The sequence below is a fragment of the Mandrillus leucophaeus genome, unplaced genomic scaffold, assembly GCF_000951045.1.
Source record: "Mandrillus leucophaeus isolate KB7577 unplaced genomic scaffold, Mleu.le_1.0 Scaffold360, whole genome shotgun sequence".
Classification (NCBI taxonomy): Eukaryota; Metazoa; Chordata; class Mammalia; order Primates; family Cercopithecidae; genus Mandrillus; species Mandrillus leucophaeus.
Genome location: NW_012103810.1, coordinates 2,815,985 through 2,826,405, shown reverse-complemented (window position 1 = coordinate 2,826,405; position 10,421 = coordinate 2,815,985).

The following is a 10,421-nucleotide window of genomic DNA, read 5'->3' as shown; positions in this document are numbered from 1 at the left end:
AACTTCTCTTCTCACTTCATTTATTAATTTGATCTTCAATCGCTGATACCCTTTCTTCCATTTGATTGAATCAGCTACTGAAGCTTGTGCATGTGTCACATAGTTCTCCTGCCATGGTTTTCAGCTCCATCAGGTCATTTAAGGTCTTCTCTACACTGTTTATTCTAGTTACCCATTTGTCTAATGGTAACTAGGGGTGCCTCCCAGTTAGGCTACTCAGGGGTCAGGGACCCACTTGAGCAGGCAGTCTGTCCATTCTCAGATCTCAAACTCCGTGCTGGGAGAACCACTGCTCTCTTCAAAGCTGTTAGACAGGGACATTTAAATCTGCAGAGGTTTCTGCTGCCTTTTGTTTGGCTATGCCCTGTCCCCAGAAGTGGAGTCTACAGAGGCAGGCAGGCCTCCTTGAGCTGCGGTGGCTCCACCCAGTTCAAGCTTCCTGGCTGCTTTGTTTACCTACTCAAGCCTCAGCAATGACAGGTGCCCCTCCCCCAGCCTCGCTGCCGCCTTGCAGTTAGATCTCAGACTGCTGTGCTGGCAATGAGGGAGGCTCCAGGGGCATGGGACCCTCTGAGCCAGGTGTGGGAGATAATCTCCTGGTGTGCCGTTTGCTAAGACCCTTGGAAAAGTGCAGTATTAGGGTGGGAGTGACCTGGTTTTCCAGGTGCTGTGCATCATGGTTTCCCTTGGCTAAGAAAGGGAATTCCCTTACCCCTTGCGCTTCCCAGGTGAGGCAATGCCTTGCCCTGCTTCGGCTCTCACTCGGTGGACTGCACCCACTGTCCTGCACCCGCTGTGTGACACACCCCAGTGAGATGAACCCCGTACCTCAGTTGGAAATGCAGAAATCACCCATCTTCTGTGTTGCTCACACTGGGAGCTGTAGCCTGGAGCTGTTCCTATTCGGCCATCTTGGAACCTCCCCAAATGTATTTGTTATGATTAGTTTTTTAGAATCAGAATCTGAACAAGGTCCTTACATTGCATTTGAAGGTTATGTCTTTTGAGTCTTTTAAAATCTACAACAGTATTTCCCAGCTCTACCCCACCCTTTTTTTCATGCTATTGACTTGTTGATTAAACTAGTTCAATAGTTCTGTAAAATATCCCATATTCTGGATTTATCCATTTATTTATAAGTAGTATCACTTAAACTTGAGTCTGTATCCCCTGTATTTCATGTAAACTAGAAATTAGTCCCAAAGGCCTTATTAGATGTGGGTTCCTTTTCTTTTTTCTCCCCATACATCTCAAGAGGTACATACTGTCTGGCTGTCCCACTCTGAGTGTAGTCAACATTGATCAGTGGTTGCAGGGGTGTCAGCTAGATCTCTCTATTGTAAAGTTCTCCAGAAGCTTTTTATCTAATGCTTTCATCCCTTATTGATCTTTGTAAAATTGTGATTTTTTTTTTTCTAATTCTATCATTCCTATCACATTTTTTAGCTGGGATTCGTCTGTAAAGAACTTTTCCTCCTCAGGTCTATTTGGTCACTTGGAAATGTAGACTGTATTGGGAAGGCAGGATAATACTGTTGCAGAATTTTGCTCCTTAGTTCAGCTACTACCAGGTTCTAGTCACAAGCCAGGAAAATTTAGACACATGGACACACCGAAGGGTAAATAGAGCAGGATTTCATTGGGCAAAAAGGGAAAAAAAGAAATAAGACTCAACAAAGTGAGATGGAGTCCTGCTAACAGGCCTCTCACCTCAGGGACTGAATCCCAGGCCACCACACAGGAATTGGAGGCCAGGCTCCTCCCCCTGCCCATGGCTCCACCCCATTCCCCCAGGGCACATGTGGGCATGCTCAGACAAAGCTCTGTGCAGGTTCCCTCATCTGAACAAAAGCATCTGATATAAACACTTGTGGGGCTGGTCAGAGGTTCTCCAGGAACCCCTTTTTATCTGCCTATGCATTTGGCTGTCTCATTCCCCACTCTAAAGAAGTCCATCTAACTGCATTAGAATAAGGATAAGGATAAGGATGAAGACCACTCTTAACTGCTTCCTGTGACAGGGCACTCTGTCAGATCTCCCTCAGAGGCCTATCTAAAGGTCCCTGGCAAAAAGAGCCATCATCCCAGGCTCCAGTTGCATGACCATTTGGAGTGTGATGGCCTGAAGGGGAGAAGAGACAAACTGGGTTACTAGAAAACATGTATCAAAACGAAACAAGGTGGGGGTAAGGACAGCTCAAAAATCCTGAGGCTTTTTACCAGTTTGCACAGGGAAAGGGAGACCAAAAGCCGGACTGGTAAAACAAACTTTTACCCTTTTGCCAGCATGTCAGGCTTCTGGGTTCCCTTCCCCAAGCCCAATCCTAAGCCAACCAGTTTATAAGGTTTGGGAAATTAACTTTTCCCAGTTTGGAGGATGCATCTGAGAGGAGTGTCCCATACTATGGAGACACAATTACCTGTCAGTGAAGAGAGGACAGAGGAGGAAAAAGGAAAAAAGAAGGCAGTTTTTCAAAGGAGTGCCAGGGGTTCAGAATACATTTGAAAGGGGTACAGAAAGTGAATGGCTACTCATCTAGAAAGAGGGCACCAGGCATCCCTTTTTTCTTTCTCTTCCTAGCAAATATCTGGGGTATGTAAGGGAGAGAAAGTGAGGTGTTGCTCTTTCTCTCTTCCATCCTTATATCCCCGAGTCCTGGCAACTGTGACAGGGTGCCACCCATGAGTGTCGAAGTGGCTTTCACCCATGTTAACAGGGAGGCTGAGGGAGTGGGAGTATCCACTTTTATCCATATATCCTATCTTCCCTGCTGTCAGTAGCCTTTGAATTCCCTAGACCTCATTTATGCCATGGATACTAGCATGACCTTTATGGGACCTTTATGGGAAGCATGGCTTGATTGGCAGGAAGTAGTCATGCTCACTTGTGCTGTGCCTTTTAACTTCTGTTATTGTCTGCCTCTGGATCCCTCAGATCCAGTTTTCTTTCCTAAGGCCTTGACCCAAAGCTTGGAATTGAGTTTGGGTCAAAAATGTGAGGCCAGGTACGGTGGCTCATGCCTGTAATTCCAGCACTTTGGGAGGCCAAGGCAGACGGATCACCTGAGGTCAGGAGTTTGAGATCAGCCTGACCAACACAGAGAAACCCCATCTCTACTAAAACTACAAAATTAGCTGGGCATGGTGGCGCATGCCTGGAATACCAGCTACTCGAGAGGCTGAGGCAGGAGAGTTCCTTGAACCTGGGAGGCAGAGGTTGCTGTGAGCCAAGATCGCGCCATTGCACTCCAGCCTGGGCAGCAAAACGGAAACTCCACCTCAAAAAAATGTGTCTGGTGGCGGGTGGTGCATGTACTCATTATCATAAACTGAATGCTAAGGTGCAGCTGTGGAATTGAGTCCTCCTCCAACAAGGGAAAGAAAAGGATGTCTTGTGACACACCCAGATAGCTAGCGTCGATAGTTATGCTTGCCAAGATTTGGGTGCATGGGGTTTGGTTTGGTTAGCTCCCTTGGTCTTTCTTTCCCAAAGAAAACCTCCAGGGCATCCTGTTTATTCCCATCACCTGGCAGGATTTGCAGGATAATTGCTCAGAACTAGAATATTGATCTGGATTTCTGTGTTACTCATCCCTTTTGTTCTTTCTGAGCTGCAGCCAGAGATTGCTGGTTAGTTCACAGGAATAAGCAGGGTTAGCCAAAAATATAGGCAAAAACTTAAAAACACCTAATGAGTCTAGAATCTAATGACGATGAGATTTGAAACATAATTTCACTCTCTCTGGTCCTCATTTTCATTTAAGACAAATTATGAAAGGATTGCGTTGTTTGCAAAATAGAATTTAGTCTTATATTTGGTCTGATTATTTGCATAAAGTACAGCAAGAATAATTATTTCTACATAGGTCTTTTACATTAGCTTTAATGGAACTCTGTTCCACAGGGAATCTCAGATAAGACCTATTAAAGCCATGCCCAGCAATGGGTGGTTTGTATCCTCAAATACCTGCAAGTTGAATAAACTCCTCTTTTCTTGAGGTCCCAAGAACATGTGGTTCCTGGGCCTGTTGGAAAGTGACATTCTTTACTTACCACAGGTTAGGAATCCTGTATGGGGACTGTGTAGACAAGGGTGTGAGGCCAGGTTTCCCAAGGGGCTTTTCTCAGTTCTGCAAGTTGAGCTTGACTCCTTAAAAGGAAGCATATCCCCTTCCAGTCAAAGCCTTAATAGGACAACCAGTTTCTCCAATTGCATCCTGTTGTGAACATCACTAATCATCGGAGAAATGCAGATCAAAACCACCGTGAGATACCATCTCACACCAGTCAGAATGGCTATTACCAAAAAGTCAAAAAATGAAAGATGTTGTTGAGGCTGCAGAGAAAAGGGAATGCTTATACACTGTGTTAGAGGGAATGTAAATTTATTCAGCCACTGTGGAAAGCAATATGGAAATTTCTTGAAGAACTAAAAATAGAACTCTCATTTGACCCAGAAATCCCATCACTGGACACATACCCAAAGGAAAATAAATCATTCTACCAAAAAAACACATGCACTCATATGTTCATCATAGCACTGTTCACAACAGCAAAGACATAGAATCAACCTAGGTGCCCATCAATGGTGGATTAGATAAAGAAAATGCTGTACATATACACTACGGAATATGACACAGCCATAAAAAATTATAAAATCATGTTCTCTGCAGCAACATGCATGGAGCTGGAGGCCATTATCCTAAGCGAATTAACGCAGAACGGAAAGTCAAATACCACATGTTCTCACTTACAAATGGCAGCAAAACACTGGGTACACATGGACATAAAGATGGGAACAATAGACACTGCAGGCTACTAGACAGCTGAGAGAGGGAAAGGGTCAAGGGTGGAAAAGCTACCTATTGGGTACTATGCTGACTACCTGGGTGATGGCGTCAATTATACCCCAAACCTCAGCATCATGCAATATATCCATGGAGCAGACGTGTACATGTATCCCTGCATCTAAAATAATAGTTGAAAAAAAATTTTTAAAGGTTCTTATCCTTAAGAGATACATACTAAAATATGTAATATCTCAGATTTATGTCAAACTAATGCAGGTCAAGGAGAGAGAGAGGATATAAATAAAACAATTTTTGGCTAGGAGTTGTTAATTATTGAAGCTGGATGATGGGCACGTGAGGGTTTATCATTCTATTTTCTCTACTTTTTTTTTTTGAGATGAAGTCTCACTCTGTTGCCTAGGCTAAGTGCAGTGACACGATCTCAGCTCACCACAACCTCCACCTCCCGGATTGAAGCGATTATCCTGCCTCAGCCTCCCCAGTAGCTGGGACTACAGGCACGTGCCACCGTACCTGGCTAATTTTTGTATTTTTAGTAGAGACGGGGTTTCACTATGTTGGCCAGGCTGGTCTCAAACTCCTGACCTCATGATCCTCCCACTTTGGCCTCCCAAAGTGCTGGGATTACAGGCATAAGCCACCACGCCCGGCCTCTTCCTACTTTTAAAATATGCATTAATATATGAATTTTTCCGTAATAAAAAGTTTTTCAAAATAAGAATTTAAAAAATATAATGACAGTGAAGTGGCAATGGAATTGTTAAATTTTTCCAAGCTCCAGTTTCTCAGAGTGTCATGTCTGGACCAGATCACGGCCTTGTGTAATCTGGCTGCACCTTGCCAGTGTCTGTGGACATCAACAACAGCAAATCTTTACTGAGATCCTTCTGTGTGTCAAGTCCAATCAGAGAGAAAGGGGCTTTTACAGCAATAGAGAGACAGAGAGAGATGTGCAATGTACCGGTAATACAAATAGGAGAATGAAATCATTGCTCCCACAGAAAGGCCCCAGTGAGTCTTCCAAAATAAACTCATATTATTTGTGTAATTTTTCAAATACACCTTTATCAAGAAAAGAATAAAACATCATTGGACCATGATATATTGCTGATTAAAATGATCCACTAATGTTCTAATTGTCATCAGGACAAAGGCCCTTAGCCATGGCTGCCTCACATCTGGACTTTTCCTCCTTCCCCCTTCCCCAGCTCCATCTCCTGCCCATCCCAACACACTTTAAATTTTAGCCACAAGAAGGGACTTACAGTTCCCAGAACATGCGCCCTGGAGTTTGCACTCCACTGGGGCAGCTTCATCCATTCAACTGCATTCCTCGATCTCCTAGCATGACTCATGCCACGTGCATGCGATGCTCACTCTCTTCCCTACCTGGACCGCCTTTCTCCCTCATCAGTTTCATTCTTCAAGTTTCATCTTACTTGTCATCTTCTTTGAGAAACTTTCTTTGAGCAAGCTGGGCAAGCCTGCCCTCTTCTGTGTTCTGTGTGTAGGGGAGGGTTGGAGGAGAGAAGAGCACACATCTTATTTCTCCCACTAAATTCTGAGGTTAGGGCTAAAATCCTGTTTATTCACAGTATGTGGCTTAAGGCCTGAGTCATACTAGAATATCAGTGGGTGCTTGTTGAATGAATGAATGAATGAATGAAGTTTCCTCACCAGAATGTAAACCTACAAGGGCAAGAATTTTTGTTTCTTTTTTTTTTTTTTTTTGAGACGGAGTCTCGCTCTGTCGCCCAGGCTGGAGTGCAGTGGCCAGATCTCAGCTCACTGCAAGCTCCGCCTCCCGGGTTCAAGCGATTCTCCTGCCCCAGCCTCTTGAGTAGCCGGGACTACAGGCGCACGCCACCGCACCCGGCTAGTTTTTTGTATTTTTTAGTAGAGACGGGGTTTCACCGTGTTAGCCAGGATGGTCTCGATCTCCTGACCTCGTGATCTGCCCGTCTCGGCCTCCCAAAGTGCAGGGATTACAGGCTTGAGCCACCGCGCCCGGCCAAGAATTTTTGTTATTTTGTTTTGCTTTATCTTTAGCACACGGGACAGTACCTGACACACAAATATTTGTCAAAATAATTAAAATTACCTATCAAAGAAAAAGCAACATGTCTACAATAAGGCTCATATCCAAACTAACCATTTGCTGGTTGTCAGCCTCTGTGGATTAGTAGAAGACTTTGATCCTGGGCTTAAAAACAAATTAAAGACAAAAAGTGTTTTGAAGATTGAATACAATGAGATGTTTTTCAAGCTTTACTGAGTTAGTAACTTGGGTTTAAAAGTGTAAAACAGGTCAGGCACTGTAGCTCACTCCTGTAATCCCAACACGTTGGGAGGTCGAGGCAGGCAGGTTGCTTTAGCCCAGGAGTTTGAGACCAGCCTGGGCAACATGGCAAAATCCCACCCCTACCAAAAAAAAAAAATAATAATTGCTGGATGTGGTGGTGTGCACCTGTAGTCCCAGGTACTAGGAGGTTGAGGCTGGAGGATCACTTGAGCCCTGGAGGCGGATCACGCCACTGTACTCCCACCTGGGTGACAGAGCCAGACCATATCTCAAAAAAAAAAAAAAAAAAAAAGGAAAAAAAGTGTGAAATTAAAACTTATCGCTAAGTCCAAGAGTGATCAGGACATTTATTAACTTAATTATTTTAGAACTTGAATGGCTCTTACATGGAGCAGGCCATTTTCTATGTGCCCATATTATGGACTGAAAGAAGTACATGCAGCCAGGGAGCAACTCATGATTTCCCACATCAGGAATAGCCAGCATGCAAGGAAAGCCTTACATCATGATTGACATCACCTTACTGACCTAATTTCTACAAGACAATGGAATAATTTCTTCTTGCCCAAACCTTGCAGCAGCTTGGACAAGCAGCTTCATAGTGGGATGATGGGAGGGCTTCATGGACAAAGGACAATTGTTGGCCTTCCCTCAACAGAAGAGTGGTTTACAAAGTGATCTTTCTCAGGAGTCTGCCTGGGACCAATTGTATACCACATTAACAGGTGCTCTCACATAAGTAAGGCAGAATTGGATTCAATTTGGGTTTCTTTTCTTTTTGAAACCATCTTTCTCTGGAATTGTCCTCTCTAAAAGTCACTAGAACAACAGGAGGGAAAAGTGAGATCTTGAACTACCCAGGGAATCAAGGTGGCACTTCCTTCCTCTTTCTTTCTTCGTCTACCTTTGCACGGTTGCCATCTGCTGGGATCTCTTTGGAGAGGAGGTTTTATTCCCCCGCTTTCTTTCAGAATCCTGCCTCACATAATCTTCACTAGCTCTTCACAAAGAAAACTAGGATTCCCATTTATTTTATCCAATCCACCACTACATCCAGCCTTGAAAACAGCAGGCAGCCTATTATTCTCTAACAGGGACAAATAGCAGGATGGAGCTTGACTATTTTCCATGAGGCTGATTTTTGCTAATCTAACAAATTTATTCTCTGACACCCTTTCATGGCCAGTTGAGAAGTGGTACCCGGAAAGACAGTAATGCAACTTAGAAACGTATGAAAAATTGATAATGTTGAGATCTTAATTGAGGTGAAAATAACCAAATAACTTGTGGAGGGACATTAGGACCATTTTGTAGTATTGATAAAATATACATGACACATAGCCTTCCACTCAACAACTCTGCTCTAGGATTCTAGCTCACAGAAATACACCAGGGAGCAAAGGCATATGAGTAACATTGTTTATTGAATTATAACTGTAGAAGCACATGAAATGACATAAAAAGATATGTATTGTAATGTGGAAAAAGTAAAATGCAGAACAATATTATATGTGTGGTTTCATTTTTGTTAAAAAATACCATATGTGGTTGCATATACCTGTGTATATTTATAGACATAAAGAAAAAGCCTGGAGCCAGGTACAGTGGCTCACGCCTGTAATCCCAGCACTTTGGGAAGCCAAGGTGGGTGGATCATGAGGTCAGGAATTCAAGATCAGCCTGACCAACATGGTGAAACCTGGTTTCTAGTAAGAATACAAAACTTAGCTGGGCGTAGTGGCAAGAACCTGTAATCCCAGCTACTCAGGAGGCTGAGGCAGGAGACTTGCTTGAACCTGGGAGGTGGAGGTTGCAGTGAGCCAAGATTGTGCCACTGCACTCCAGCCTGGCCAACAGAGTGAGACTCCATCTCAAAAAACAAAAAGGCTGGAAATATACACACTAAAGTCTCAGTAGTGGCTCCTTTTTCTGGAGAGTGAGATTGGGGATGTGGTGAGGGAAAATTTCACTCTTTATTTCATACACTCTGGATTATTTAAATCTATATTAAAAACCAATAAAGGAAATTAAGAATAAGTGGATTGGTATAAGGTAGTTAATTTATTTTTCTATTTCCTTTATTTTTTTGAGACAGGTTCTCACTCTGTTGCCCAGGCTGGCATCCAGTGGCATGATCTTGGCTCACTGAAACCTCTGCCTCCCAGACTCAAGGAATCCTCCCATCTCAGCCTCCTGAGTAGCTGGGATGACAGGTGTGTACCACCACACTGGGCTAATTTTTGTATTTTTTGTAGAGATGGGGATTCACCATGTTGCCAAGGCTGGTCTTGAACTCCTGAGCTCAAGTAATCCTTCCACCTCAGCCTCTCAAAGTGTTGGGATTACAGGCATGCGCCACCACACTGGGCCTGGGTAGTTAATGTATAGAGCATTTATTTTGTGCCAGGCACACGATAGATACTCTATACAGATCACCTCATATGTCCCTCCAATCTTCTGACGTAGGTAATGTTATCCCTATTTACAAATGAGAAAACAGATTCAGAGAACTAAGTAACTTGTCCAAGGTAATGGAGGTAGTAAGTAGCAGGGCTGGGGTTCAAACTCACACCTTTCTGATTCCAAAGCCAAGATCTTTCCATTGGTCTGACAATGCTCTCATATGATATAGTCCTGGCTCAGTAGATGAGCTATTAACATTGCCACATTGTCACTGAATGTTAGGTTTATTTTTAGAAACTTGGAAAATTTTATACACAAAAAGGAAAAGTATAATGAATCCATGTGCTCATTATTGCCCAGAGTCAATAATTATTAATACTCTGTATCATTGTTTTATCTATCCCCACAAATACTTTTTTTTTCTTTTTGAGACAGGGTCTCACTCTGTCACCCAGGCTGGAGTGCATGCAGTAGCTCGATCACAGCTCACTGCAGCCTCAACCTCTCAGGCTCAAGTGATCCTCCCACCTCAGCCTCCCAGGTAGCTGGGACTACAGGTGAGTGCCACCATGCCCAGCTAATTTTTTCTATTTTTTGTAGAGACGGAGTCTCACTATGCTGCTTAGGCTGGTCTCAAACACCTAGGCTCAAGCAGTCCTACAGACATGGGCCACCCCACCCAGCCTATCCCCACAAACACATTTTTGGGAGAGCGTTTTAAAAGTAAATTCAAGGTTTATCATTTCATCATCAATATTTCAATCTCTAAAAATACGAACTTAAGAAAACATAGCCACAATACCATTATCACACACAATAAATTTAACAGTAATTCCTTAATATTATCTAATACCCAATCCATGTAATTTTCTCACATTGTCTCCAAAAAATATCTTTTTTTTTTT